At 44.0% G+C, this 15,062-nt stretch overlaps 1 protein-coding gene across 2 annotated transcripts in view; it reads left to right on the forward strand.

The window, feature by feature from the left end:
* The window catches only part of LOC129707447 (ubiquitin-conjugating enzyme E2 variant 1-like), a 193,288-nt gene that overhangs the window by 50,554 nt on the left and 127,672 nt on the right, over positions 1-15,062 (forward strand). The gene's annotated exons all lie outside the window — the stretch shown is intronic.

Raw genomic sequence — 15,062 nt, forward strand, 5'->3', positions numbered from 1 at the left:
TTTAGTATGATCCAATTTTGTGTGACTCATCGTTACAATGTAATGTCTCGGCACTTATTGTTCATCATTTGTCGGTAACATTGCCCAATATCAACATTTCCCGGTAATATACGTTGTTTAAAGTTGGCCGGCAATGGTATTGTGATCTGTGTGGGGATGGTGGGTGGGAATATGCTCCAAGGTTTCCAGGCCCTGCATAAGAAGACATGGAGAAGAGGTTTACTCACTGCAGGTAAAGGAGACAACACGTTGACCAGAAACAGGCTGAGAAGGCAGTGTAAGCACATAATTACAGACAAAACTGTCAGAGGTTCAGCCCAAGGACCAGGATACAATGCCACATGAAGCTTACATGGTCAAAAAAAGTGCTCAAAGTTGGTGAAAATATCTTCAACTGCTGTAACATATCAAATGATTTGGTAGTTTCAAATCACTCAAAGCCCTTTAATCAACATTAATGTCAAGTAATCTAATTAATCCAATTAATGTCGTTATTAATCATGTATTGTCTTAAGCATCTATCGTCTAAATCGTGTAGTGTCTTTCTGCAGACTGGATAGCACACAACAAAAACCTTTTCATGGTACACGTGACAATAAACCAAACTGAAAGTATTGAGATTGTTCAATAAATAGCAATTTTGCAAATTTCATCTTGACGTCCCACATTTTCCAGTCAAAGCCAGACAACCCACCACGACAGCTGTACCCTGCAGTTCTTCCCTCTCTATTGCAGATGAAGGAAGCACGTAACTAGTGGGAGCGGTCCAACCGTGTGGGAAGGAGATGGAATGTTTCAGCTCCTCCCAGAGGAGACATCCTGACCATTATCGGGAACGCTACAGCTGAGGCCATGCTCAGTGTCAGGGCAGTGTCAATTGAAAATGATAGCATTTTCCTCCCTCATCCACCTTCTCACACCCACCTCCGCCTCACCCCACAATTTCGTCAGTGTGAAGAGAGACCCGACCCAAAAACGTTGCCCTCCCCAGATGCTACCTACGCCACCGAGTTCCTCCGCCACTTTTTCTTTTGCCCAGGATTCCAACATCTGCAGTTCCTTGTGTCTCCATCTCCTCAGATTTACAAGGCGACTTTCTTCCTTCTTACTTTGCACCTTCTTACTTTTGCACCGCCCTTGTCGCAAGTCATTAGTTGTCCCTTTTTTAGTGGAACCAATGGAAATTTTCTGACAGAGTGAAATAGTTAATGCTGAAAAGGCAGTGTTGTGTAGCATAATCTGGAAGGAAAATGGAAGATGAATGGCAGGCATGAATGGACAGTTACTGCTTCTGTCCTGCAAACTTCCCTGTAATATTTCCCTTCAAGAACACTATCCTTTCACCTTTATTTCTCCCTCCCTGAAACATCTGTAGCCAGGAATGTAAAGCACCTTGCCCTTTCCTTTTTTTTGCAGCTTTCTTAATCATCACAACATCGTATTCCCGTGTGGATATTTACACCTGCAGTTCACGGAATGTATTAAGCACACTTCATGCAGTCGCACACATGCATTCCAAACTTAACCTGCGCCCTTCGTATTTTCCATGATCCCATTACGCATTAAGTGGGCAAAGCCAAACATACGTGGGAGTGAATTTAGTGGGAGTTAAGCAAATGCGTCAGAGAGTCATACAGCAAAGAAGCAGGAACTTCAGCCCAGCCCAAGCTGACCAAGATGCCCCATCGAAACTAGCCACATTTACCTGCATTTGGCCCATAGGCCTCTAAACCTCTCCTATCCACGTACCTGTCCAATGTTGGTATTCTACCTGCCTCAACTGCTTCCATTCCATTTCATATACCCACCAGACTTTGTGTGAAAGAGTTGCCCCTCAGGTTCCTCCTACCCCCTGTCACCTTAAGCCTCTTTTGATACACGTGCTAAGGGTTCCTGCCTCTTTGAAGTTACAATGGAGGAATGGGAGAAGCGATGAAACCTCCAGGTTTGAATTTACATAAAAAGCAGCTAATGTTTGCACTCAACACTTGAGGCAAAAATAATAAGATCGAATGCTTTCCTTGATTTACAAAGCACACTCCTAAAAGTTACATCTTTTGCGGCATTCGGAGAGAACAGGAGCATTTGAATAAGCAAACTGCTCATTTGGCAGTGAGTCAAAGGCCAAAAGAAGCAAAGAGATGAAAATCCTGGGGCGATGATTTGCTGGAGTAAGTTCAGATGGGGATGTTATTTTCTTATCCAGGGCAGGCAAACAACTGTTTCAATCAACATCCAACCGGCCCTTGCTGCTCTGCTGGTCCCGCTGAAACACAGCGGAGCCAAATAATTTTGTCTTTAAGTCTTCTACTCCCACTGGAGCCACAGCACTACCCTTCTGGGATTAATTATTATATTTTCGGTGATGGTTCTGACTATTCATAAGGTCATTAGGAATAGTAGAATTAGGCCTTTCAGCCCATCAAGTCTACTCCGTCATTCAATCAGAGCAGAGCTATCTCTCCCTCCTACCCCCATTCTTCTGCCTTCTCCCCATAACCTCTGACACCTGCACTAATCAAGAATTTATCTATCTCTGCCTTAAATATATTCACTGAAATTTTAATATTCAAGGTCGTCATATCTTGTCATAACCAGAATAAGTTCTGTAGCGGTCTTAGTATAGCGTGGAAGCTCCTCCCATCCAACACAATGGCCTAACTGGTACATGTTCTCTTGCAACTTTGATATTGGAGGTCCATGATTTTCAGTATAGAAGTTGTTTTTGTTTTTAGGGATACAGCATGGAAACAGGCCATATTAGAAATAAAGTGGACGAGCTTGAGGCTCAGTTAGAAATTGGTAAGTATGATGTTGTGGGAATTAAAGAGACATGGCTGCAAGAGGGCCAGGGCTAGGAACTGAATATTCACAGGTAAACCTCCTATCGAAAAGACAAACAGGTGGGTAGAGGGGGTGGGGTAGCTCTGTTGGTGAGGAATTAAATTCAGTCCCTTGCAAGGGACGACATTGAAACAGCGGATGTGGAGTCAGTATGGATAGAACTAAGGAATTGTAAAGGTAAAAAGACCCTAATGGGACTTATCTACAGGTCCCCAAACAGTAGCCTGGATATAAATTGAATGGCTGGCTCGAAGGGTCGTATGGCCTACTCCTGCACCTATTGTTTATTGTCTATTGTCTATTGGGCCCACCGAGTCCATGCCGACCATTGATCACCCTCTCATCTTAAAGTTATGGATCCTAGATCTTGACATTTCCACCTGGTTACTGAAGTTCATGTTGACTACATCCACTGCCTTACCCTCTTCAATCGTCTTCATCACCTCCTCAAATAACTGGGTCAAGTTTGTAAGACATAACCTCCTCTGCATAAAGGCATGTTAATTACTCCTCATAAGTCCATGCTTTTCACGATGTGAGTAAATCCTATCCTAAAGAATCTGCTCCATTGGAAGTTATTTTTGATGAACTTAGACCTTGTGCTGAAAGCTACACGCAAATTGGAGGAACAGCATCTCATATTTCGTTTGGACAGCTTACAATCCAGGGGTATAACTTTAAATACAACTAGTAGAGTGGATGAGGGAGAATCAGTGGATGTGTTATATCTGGACTTTCAGAAGGCTTTCGACAAGGTGCCACATAAGAGATTAGTATGCAAACTTAAAGCACACGGTATTGGGGGTTCAGTATTGATGTGGATAGAGAACTGGCTGGCAGGCAGGAAGCAAAGAGTAGGAGTAAACGGATCCTTTTCACAATGGCAGGCAGTGACTAGTGGGGTACCGCAAGGCTCAGTGCTGGGACCCCAGCTATTTACAATATATATTAATGATTTGGACGAGGGAATTGAATGCAACATCTCCAAGTTTGCGGATGACACAAAGCTGGGGGGCAGTGTTAGCTGTGAGGAGGATGCTAGGAGGCTGCAAGGTGACTTGGATAGGCTGGGTGAGTGGGCAAATACATGGCAGATGCCGTATAATGTGGATAAATGTGAGGTTATCCACTTTGGTGGCAAAAACAGGAAAGTAGACTATTATCTGAATGGTGGCCGATTAGGAAAAGGGGAGATGCAACAAGACCTGGGTGTCATGGTACACCAGTCATTGAAAGTAGGCATGCAGGTGCAGCAGGCAGTTAAGAAAGCGAATGGTATGTTAGCATTCATAGCAAAAGGATTTGAGTATAGGAGCAGCGAGGTTCTACTGCAGTTGTATAGGGTCTTGGTGAGACCACACCTGGAGTATTGCGTACAGTTTTGGTCTCCTGATCTGAGAAAAGACATTCTTGCCATCAGGGGTGGAAAACCCGGGGGGGGCCAGAGGGGACACGTCCCCCCCATGTTTTGAGAAGTGGGGGACATCCCCACCAAGTTAACCTGCCTGGGCTTGCGGGAAATATGGCCAGTGCAGAGAAGCAGCGCTGGTATCCCGTCAGTCCAGACAGAGCTGTAGTTAACCCGGTGAGACAGGCGCAGTTGAGCTGCATTTAGCGCTGGATTGAGCCTCCGAAGCCTCGCGCGCGGCCACCAAAAAATTGTGTCCCCCGTCCCCTCCATGTTTTGATAGTGAGTTCCGCTCTTGCTTGCCATAGAGGGAGTACAGAGAAGGTTCACCAGAAAGATTCCTGGGATGTCAGGACTTTCATATGAGGAAAGACTGGATAGACTCGGCTTGTACTCGCTATAATTTAGAAGACTGAGGAGGGATCTTATAGAAACTTACAAAATTCTTAAGGGGTTGGACAGGCTAGATGCAGGAAGATTGTTCCCGATGTTGGGGAAGTCCAGAACAAGGCGTCACAGTTTAAGGATAAGGGGGAAGTCTTTTAGGACAGAGATGAGAAAAACATTTTTCACACAGAGAGTGGTGAATCTCTGGAATTCTCTGCCACAGAGGGTAGTTGAGGCCAGTTCATTAAACGCTGCGGGACTTATTTACCATCGCCCGCCGGGGCTTTGACTCTGACATCGGGAGGAGAACGAGGAGCGCAGGGGAGAGATAAGACTTTGCCTTCCATCACAGTGCGGAGGAGATTCACTGTGATGGATGTTCGTGTAAATTGTGTTGTGTCTTGGTTCTTCTTCTTGTTTGTATGAATGCAGAAACCAAATTTTGTTTGGACCTCTGGGTTCAAATGACAACAAAATAAATTGTATTGTATTGTATTGAGGCCAGTTCATTGGCTGTATTTAAGAGGGAGTTAGATGTGGCCATTGTGGCTAAAGGGATCAGGGGGTATGGAGAGAAGGCAGGTACGGGATACTGAGTTGGATGATCAGCCATGATCATGTTGAATGGCGGTGCAGGCTCGAAGGGCTGAATGGCCTACTCCTGCACCTAATTTCTATGTTTCTATGTTTCTAAATGTCTCTGTTCAAGTAACCCTTGCGTTCCCTTCCCCTGTCCCTCCCCCACCCACCTTGCTAGTTTCACTGTTCATATCCTTTCATTATCACCTCTTCACCAGCCAACAATAGAGCATTGTGGGCCTCACCTTTCCTGAGTCATCGGTGCCGGCTGGGATTTGTTCTGTAGCTTTTCATACCTCTAATTTTCTTCTTACCTGACTCAGTCTGAAGAAGGGTCTCGACCCGAAACGTCACCCATTCCAATTCTCCAGAGATGCTGCCTGACCCGCTGAGTTACTCTAGCATTTTGTTCCATGCTAAAGACCCTAATTTATTCACAACCTGCAAGTTTATTACTATCTTGTGAATTGGCATCATTAAGTCAGAACTGTTTATCATTCAGAAATGAGTCATCCTGTTTAATTTAGTGTTATATTCTCTGCATTATCATTTTGTTTAAGAGACTCGCCCGTTGCTTCAGGGCCCAGAATTCCCAGTGTTCCTTCCTTATGAGGTGTCAGTAGTTATGGATGGGTGCATTTCTTGCGGTCTAGATCTGTTTGGATCTGTTTAAAAGCTGTCCTTTCCTGCAAGCAATTAGAAAGAGAGATGATATATGAGACTGGTGAGGGAGTAACACAATGGGTCAGGCAGCATCTGTGGAGAGAAAAGGGCAAATGACATTTTGGGTCAGGACCCTTCTTCAAACTATTTGTATTTTTTTGTGCTCGAACAGGGATGAATGTTATATGAAGTAAAAGTATATAAATCAGTTACCAGATCATCTAGGTATCCAGAAACCATCTATGCGAAGGAGGGAATTTTATATGCTGGTTTACACCAAAGATAGACACAAAATGCTGGAAACTCAGCAGGACAGGCAGCATCTCTGGAGAGAAGGAATAGGTAATCTCTGGAGAGAAGAGTCTCGACCCGAAACGTCACCCATTCCTTGTCTCCAGAGATGCTGCCTGTCCCGTTGAGTTAATCCAGCATTTTGTGTCAACCATCCTACGTGGCTTTGTGAGCAAATAGCCTTGTGATTTTGCATTTTATAATGAAATGCATTTATTAAGCTATAGTGACAACTGATTGTCATGCTGGCAATGTGTGGGACACTCTATAAGAGTAGGATTGGCAACTTAACTGTGCATTTGGACATTTTTATGAACCAAACCACAATTATATAATTCTTGCTCGAAGATGCTAAATCAAGTTTTGTCTCAGCGTTGACAAAATAAATTGTTCAAATTTCAAAATGAATGCAACATACTGCATTTGTCTCAACAATCATCTTGAGACTCTTGATTTCCTTTCCACCTGGTCTAGTTTAGCTTACACCTACATCGCGGAAACAGGCTCTTCGGCCCACCGAGTCCACACTGACCAGCGATCCCCGCACATTAAAACTGAAGATCTCGGAGAAAAACCCACGCAGGTCACGGGGAGAACGTACAAACTCCGTACAGACAACACCAGTAGTCAGGATCGAACCCGGGTCTCTGGCGCTGTAAGGCAGCAACTCTACCGCAGCCCCACAATGCCACCACAATGGTTCAAATGTAGAGATAATAAATAAAATAATTTTAATGTCCCTTTCAAAATATCCATAAGCACTTTATATCGTGAGGCACTCACTCACCTCTTTGATAGTTTATGTAAGCACTTTATAAAAAGTGAACCGCTATTTTTTGTAGTGCAGATGGCTTTTAAATATAGGAAATACAGTCATGTATCTACACAGAGGAAACAACAAATAACAATGTGATAAAGAACAGATATGTTTTTGTTTTTGATATATTTTGTCCAGGATACGATCCATATTTTTCCTTACAAATTTTATATACGGGTGACCGCTGGTTAGTGTGGACTCAGTGGGTCAAAGGGCCCGTTTCCATGCCGTATCACTGAACCAGACTTATGTACCCCAAATGTGATCTTGCTGTGTACAGTACATATTACACAATACACAATACAATTGCTTTTGCAACATTATCAAGACTTTGTGATTTTGTTTGATTTAATTTAGTTTAGTTTAGTTAAACAGGCTCTTCGGCCCTCCGAGTCCACACCGCACATTAACACTATCCTACACACACTTGTGAATAATTTACAATTTCTGAAGAAGGGTCTCGACCCGAAACATCACCCGTTCCTTCTCTCCAGAGATGCTGCCTGTTCCGCTGAGTTACTCCAGCATTTTGTGTCTTCTACAATTTAGCCAAGCCAATTAACCTATTTCTGAAGAAGGGTCTCGACACCGAAACGTTGCCTATTTCTTTCGCTCCATAGATGCTGCTGCACCCGCTGAGTTTCTCCAGCTTTTTTGTGTAACCTTCGATTCTCCAGCATCTGCAGTTCCCTCTTAGACAACCTATAAACCTGTTTAAGAAGGATCTGCAGATGCTGGAAAATCGAAGGTAGATAAAAATGTTGGAGAAACTCAGCGGGTGAGGCAGCATCTATGGAGCGAAGGAAATAGGCAACGTTTCGGGTCGAGACCCTTCTTCAGACTGATGTGAGGGTGGCGGGGGGAAGAAGAAAAGAAGAGGTGGAGCCAGTGGGTTGAGGGAGAGTTGAGTTGGTCAGTGTGGACTCAGTGCGCCAAGGGGCCTGGTTCCTTGCTGTATCCCTAAACTAAAAATAAAAACTAAACCAAAACTAAAACTAGTTACCAGAGCCACAAAGAATAACAATTCTTTCTCTACAAAATGCAATAATGGTCCACAAATATGTGGTGTGGATAATCAAACCATGGCTTTGAAGCTGCAGTGTTTACTGGATGGCATACTTTGTCTCATTTTCACAAACCACAAACTGTACATTTTTAATGGGGATTAAAAATGAATCTTTAAAATCTTTGGCTTCTGTACTGCAAAAAAACAGTTCTGTTTTGGGTTTGCGTCAATTCAAACTATCCTTTTCTTTCGAGATAGACACAAAATGCTGGAGTATCTCAGAGGGATAGGCAGCATCTCTGGAGAGAAGGAATGGGAGGCGTTTCGGGACGAGAGCCCTCTCGTCAGACTTTTCATGCATTGGACACCATTGAATTTACCACATGCAACAAATGGAGGGGAAGAGACAAATAGGAGACAACACCCCTGAGGAATACTTCCAGTTTAAATTCATATTAGTGTTATTGGTAGACACAAAATGCTGGAGTCACTTAGGCGGGACAGGCAGCATCTCTGGAGAGATGGAATGGGTGACGTCTCAGGTTGAGACCTTTCTTTAGCTGAAAGAGGACTCGACCCGAACCGTCACCATTCCTTCTCTCCAGAGACGCTGCCTGTCCCACTGAGTTACTTCAGCATTTTGTGTCTACCTTCGATTTAAACCAGCAATTGCAGTTCTTTCCTACACATTAGTGTTATTGGTGGTACATTTCTTACATCTTGTCACCCTATAGTGCCCTAAAAGAGCGTGGTGTTGGAAATTGTTACATTGTGAAAGACTCAGTCCACTCAATTGTATCACTATAGCCAGTGGCGGACTGGCCAGGGTGTCAGCTTGCCCGATGGCAAGTGGCAAGTGGGCCCCTGATGAAGTGGCCCCCCTTTGTCTCCTGGCAACCAATATTTTTAGACCCAGTCCGCCATTGACTATAGCTCAATACTAGAAACCCCCTGTAGAAGGTGACTAACTGCAAATAACAGCAGAAAAGGATGTTATGCCCCAAAGGACCACTTAATTGTTTGTGGCTCATTTCCCTTGAGGCTAAAAGTGAGTTCTGTAGCGAAAAACTCTGCAAATTATTCTGCAATAAATGGCTCTATAATTATCAATCCCCCCCCCCCCCCTAACCTACTACTTGCCAGGCTTTGTGCTGCCCCCCCCCCCCCCCCTCCTCTCTTTCAGCTTTCTTCCTTCCTTCCTGCGTCGCTAAAAACTAAAAAAAATGTACCTTCCCTATACCAACATGACAATTGTGGCCACTCCTTTTTAATAATACACGCATCCTCACAAAACAAAGAGCACAGCCAGCAACATTAGCAAGGACGTGTCACGCCCCCAGCAACTCCCTCTTCTCACTGCTCTCAACAGGCAGAATGTACAGAAGTGTGCAAACGCACACCTCCAGATTCAGGGACAGTTTCTTCCCAGCTGTTATCAGGCAACTGAACCATCCTACCAACAGTTAGAGAGCAGTCCTGAGCGACCATCTAACTCTCAGATTATCTTTGATCAGATTTTCCTGGACTGTATCTTGCACAAAATATATTGTTATTCACGTTATTCCCTTTATCGTGTATCTGTACGCTGTGGATGGCTCGATTGTAATCATGTATTGACTTTCCGCTGACTGGTTGGCACGCAACATACTGTACCTCGGTACATGTGGCAATAAACTAAACTCAAAGGAGGTACTAAAAGAGAGCAAATATTACAAACAATGGTAGACAAAAATGCTGGAGAAACTCAGTGGGTGCAACAGCATCTATGGAGCGAAGGAAATAGGCAACGTTTCGGGCCGAAACGTTGCCTATTTCCTTCGCTCCATAGATACTACTGCACCCGCTGAGTTTCTCCAGCATTTTTGTCTACCTTCGATTTTCCAGCATCTGCAGTTCCCTCTTAAACACATATATTACAAACAGTTACTTTCTTCCCAACATTTCCATTAATCAAATACGTTCTTCTTAAATTGGCTTACATAACAATCTAATTAAAGTAAATTGCTTACCAGAGAATAAGTAGACTGATAATTAATTTAATCAGTCTCTTTAGACTACAGTAAATATAAACTCTGGAGCGCTTTGCATAATTTTTGTTTAGTTACCTGCTATTAAAATTCTGTTTACACGTGGAACTACAAATGAAGAATATACCAATTGACATAATTACCATATTTACACTGCAAACCGACCGGTTTGAAAGAAGGGAAAAATAAGACTGGGTTTATACGTTGCCTCACGTGACTTCAGGATGAGCTAAAGCACTTTGAACATATTGAATTATCATCACTGTTAGACCAAATCTCATAATTTAGCTTGCACACAGGAAGGTCCAATGGACAACAATCTCAGGCTGACCAAATTAATGGCTTTTAGTAATGATTAGTTTAGTTTAGAGATACAACGTGTAAACAAGGCCTTCGGCCCATCGAGTCCGCGCTGACCAGCACTACCCTATACATTAGGGACGATTTACACTTTTTTGAACTGCCTTTTATATCAAGCCAATTAACCACGGTGCGGGAGGAAACCGGAGCACCCGGGGAAAATCCATGCAGTCACGGGAAGAACATACAAACTCTGTAAAGACAGCACCCGTAGTTAGGATCGAACCCGGGTCTCTGGCTCTATAAGGCAGCAGCTCTACCACTGCGAAACAGTGCCGTCCCTTGAGGTTTGATGGCATTTGAAAAATAAATAATGGTCGGTACACAGGAGAAAATTTAAATATCATCTCTGAAATGGTACAATGTGATCTTTTACAAGCTCCGATGAGGTCACAAAAGAGATTGGTGTAACATTGACGTAAAAGAGAGACTTGCATTTACAACAGGCTTTGCAAAATCTCATTTTATTCCCAAGGTATTTTACAAACCATGAATTGTAGCTATCTTTATTCGCCAAGAATGGCAGAACTAACTTGTATACAGGGTGGCACAGTAGCGCAGTGTAGAGCTGTTGGGTCAAAGCGCCAGGGACCACGGGTGCTGCTTTTGTGGAGTTTGCATGTTCTCCCTGTGACTGTGTGGGTTTCCTCCGGGTGCACTGGCTTTCTCCCACATCCAAAAAAACGTGCGGATTTGTAGATTAATTGACCAATGTAAATTGCTCTTCATGTGTGAGGATTCGGAAAGTGTGAATGGGAGATTGATGGTCGGCGTGGACTTCATAGGTCGAAGGCCCTGTTTCCATGTTCATAAATTCATAAGTTGTAAGAGAAGAATTAGGCCATTCAGCCCATCAAGTCTACTCCGCCATTCAATCAAAGCGGATACTATCTTTCCCCCTCAACCCCATTCTCCTGCCTTCTCTCCTATCCCTGATACTTGCACTAATGAGGAATCTATTAATCTCCAATTTAAAAATATCCATTGACTTGGCTTCCACAGCCTTCTGTGGCAATGAACTCCACCGATTCACCACCCTCTGACTAAACAAATTCCTCCTCATCTCTTTTCTAAAGGTGAGTCCTTTTATTCTGAAGCTATTGCTACTGGTCCTAGAATCTTCACATCCACTCTATCCAGGCCTTTCACTGTTGTATCTATAAAGTAAAATTAAAATAAGCCTTCATAAAGGAATAAAATATAATGAAAACCAGATAATGCGTTAACTGAAAGAGAATATAGGCTAGGACAACAGGGATATCCCTCCATTTCTTCTTTGAATTTGCACATCGATACATTTTAATCCGACCTAGAGATCAAATAGTTGATATCTCATCTTTGTCCAGCTCTCCAGTACCATCGCCCTCAGTAGTGAGATCAGCCTGCAATGTGTGTCCTAGCTCGAGGCCCTAGTCAGGTAGAGGTGTCAGCTTCGAACCAACACCAACGCATTCCTTGACTGGACTTCTCTTGGTCAACTCTTGGAGGGACATAAGGCCTAATTTCTGTTTGACATCTGATGGCAAGCAAACAATGAGCCCTACGATCAACACACACACACATTTTCGACATTGGGCCTGGTAAAATAATGAGGGCGAGCTGCCAGCACAAGCAGTGACAGGCTCTCCGCAGGCCTTGTGGAGCTGTGTTGCAAAATGGAGCAATTCATCTCCAGGGCTGAGCCGGACGTGGGATATTAAATGGATACATTCTGCAGTGGGGGGGGGGCTGGGGGACATTGGGCTTGAAGGAGTCAGTGGTCAGTGGGAAGAAACAAGGCAACATTTATTAGGTTTTAAACTTATGCGGAAAGTATTTAAGGCCTGCCTATCAGCCCCACCACATTTATCATACCTCTCTGCTGTTAATCCTACACTCGGCTGTGGGGCGGCACAGTGGCACGGCGGTAGAGTTGTTGCCTTACAACGCCAGAAACATGGGTTCGATCCTGACTAAGGTACGTGAAGCCAACAGTTGTGAACCTGGGTTTTAAGATGGACAGTGACTTTAAATTAGATCGCCAAATATGCGCGGTGGTTAAGTCCAGCTTCTTTCACCTAAGGAAGCTGGCGAAGGTGAAGCCCATTCTCGAGCGGCAGCATTTTGAGACAGTAATCCATGCCTTTATTACATCTAGGCTGGATTACTGTAACGCGCTCTATTTTGGTGTTGCTCGTTCTTCACTGGCTCGTCTCCAGTTGGTTCAGAATGCTGCTGCTCGCCTTTTAACAGGGACTCGAAAGAGCACATATCGCCAATTCTGGCCTCCCTACACTGGCTCCCGGTGCACTTTCGGGTTCATTTTAAGTTACTGTTATTTGTTTTTAAATCTCTGAATGGGCTCGCCCCGCCTTACCTCTCTGAGCTGCTCCACCCATACACTCCTGCCCGGTCCCTCAGGTCAGCTGGTCAGCTGCTCCTGGAGGTACCGAGGTCTAGTCGGAGGCTCAGAGGGGATAGAGCCTTCTCTGTTGCTGCTCCGGCACTCTGGAACACCCTGCCGCTGCACATCAGACAGGCCCCCTCACTGTCCATCTTCAAATCCAGTGTTAAAACGCATTTGTACTCCCTGGCTTTTGACCATGCCTGAGGCTTTGCTTCTGTTTGTGGTGTTTTTGATGTTTCTTTATTTTACATGTCTTTTCCTACTATTTCTTTTGATTGTTATTTTTGGTGTGTATTAACTTTTTTGTCAATGATTAGTGATGTACAGCACTTTGTTGCAGCTATGTTTGTTTTTAAAGTGCTCTATAAATAAAATTATAATTATAATTTATGGAGTTTGTACATTCTCCCCGTGACTGCATGAGCTTGCTCCAGGTGCACCAATTTCCTCCCACACTCCAAAGACATACAGGTTTGTAGGTTAGGTAGACAGAAATGCTGGAGAAACTCAGCGGGTGGGGCAGCATCTATGGAGTGAAGAAAATAGGCAACGTTTCGACCCGAAACGTTGCCTATTTCCTTCGCTCCATAGATGCTGCCTCACCCGCTGAGTTTCTCCAGCATTTTTGTCCACCTTCGATTTTCCAGCATCTGCAGTTCCTTCTTAAACAGGTTTGTAGGTTAATTGTCTTCAGTAAAATTGTAATTTAGTTGGATAGTGCCAGTGTACGGATGATCACTGGTCTGTGCTGACCCAGTGGGCCGAAGGGCCTGTTTCCACACTTTATCTCTAAAGTCTAAAGTCTAAATAGCTGTGAGACCAAAACAAGGCACAAGCCCCCAAGTTTAAATGTTTTAATTAACATCTTATCTCTTTCAGATGGGTTTTCTTGTTGTCTACGTATTTTAAGATCAGCTCAAAAGGTATATAATATGACTGGTGGTACAGGTGGCACAGCTGCTTGAGCTGCTGACCCTCAGACTATCCTTTACCTTGCACTAAACGTTATTCCCATATCATGTATCTATACATTTTAAATGTCTCGATTTTAATCATGCATTGTCTTTCCGCTGACTGGATAGCATGCGACAAAAAGCTTTCCACTGTGCCTCGGTATGCGTGACAATAAACTAAACTACCTCGCAGCTGCAGTGCCCCGGGTTCAATCTTGACCTCAGACATTTTCTGTGTGGAATTTGCACTTTTCCCTGGCCTGTGGACTTCGGAAGCCGTGGTCTCCGGCAAGAAGCGGCCGATTCGGAATCTCCAAGCCGCAGAATGTGTTCCTCTGTTCCGACGCCAGAGTTCCAACCATGGCGGTGAGTGGGCCTGTACATCAGGCCAGCCGTAACGGCGACTGCGGGGGGTTTCAAAGGCCCCGACTACGGGTGAGCAAAGAGGAAGATGAATGGACTTCATTTCCTTCCATCACAGCACGAAACGTTGATTTCGCTGCGATGAATGTTTATGTTAAACACTATCGTGTATTGTGTTCTTTTTGTTTGTATGGCTGTATGGTAACTCAAATCTCATTGTACCAATTGGTGCATCTGACAATAAATGTGAACTTGCCCTTGGACTTGAGTTTCTGTCCAGTACTCTGGTTTCCTCCCACACCCCAAGATGTGTAGATTAATTGGCCCCAGTAAGTTGTCGCTAGCGTGTAGGGTGTGGATGTGACATAGAACTAGTGTGAATGGGTGAATGATGGTCGATGGGGATTCAGTGGGCTGAGAGACCTGTTTTACCGCTGCATTTTTCAGTCAGTTTATCGCGATGTAATCATACACAAAGGTAAAATACTTCGCAGAATGAAAATCCCACCTAAAGCAGAATATAAACATACATGATACAGCAGAAATGGAATGACATAACACGTAAGAAATGTCTTCAAACAATGAAGTCATTATCACCCATGCATTGTTGTAAAGACCTGCTCATTTAGTAAATTATATGTTGTTGGCAACAGGGCAATACTGTCTACCCAAGAGAAAGCATTTATCCTGTTTTTTTCTTTCCCTGATGAACACAACGTCCTCACTCCATCTAATGTGGGACGGCCAAGGAGATAGTGCTTCGTAATTCAAAACTTACATCCAGTCAATGTTCGTCAGGGAGACCCCGTTAAGTCCACCTTGATAGATACATAATAAAGAAGTAGAAACAAAGAACTGCAGATGCTGATCAACAACAAAAAAGACACAAAGTGCTGGGGTAAGTCAGCGGGTCAGGCAGCATCTTTGGAGCGCATGGATGTGATGTTTCAGGTCGGGACCCTTCTTCAGACAGATTGA

The sequence above is a fragment of the Leucoraja erinacea genome, chromosome 21 (genome assembly GCF_028641065.1).
Source record: "Leucoraja erinacea ecotype New England chromosome 21, Leri_hhj_1, whole genome shotgun sequence".
NCBI classification, from domain to species: Eukaryota; Metazoa; Chordata; class Chondrichthyes; order Rajiformes; family Rajidae; genus Leucoraja; species Leucoraja erinaceus.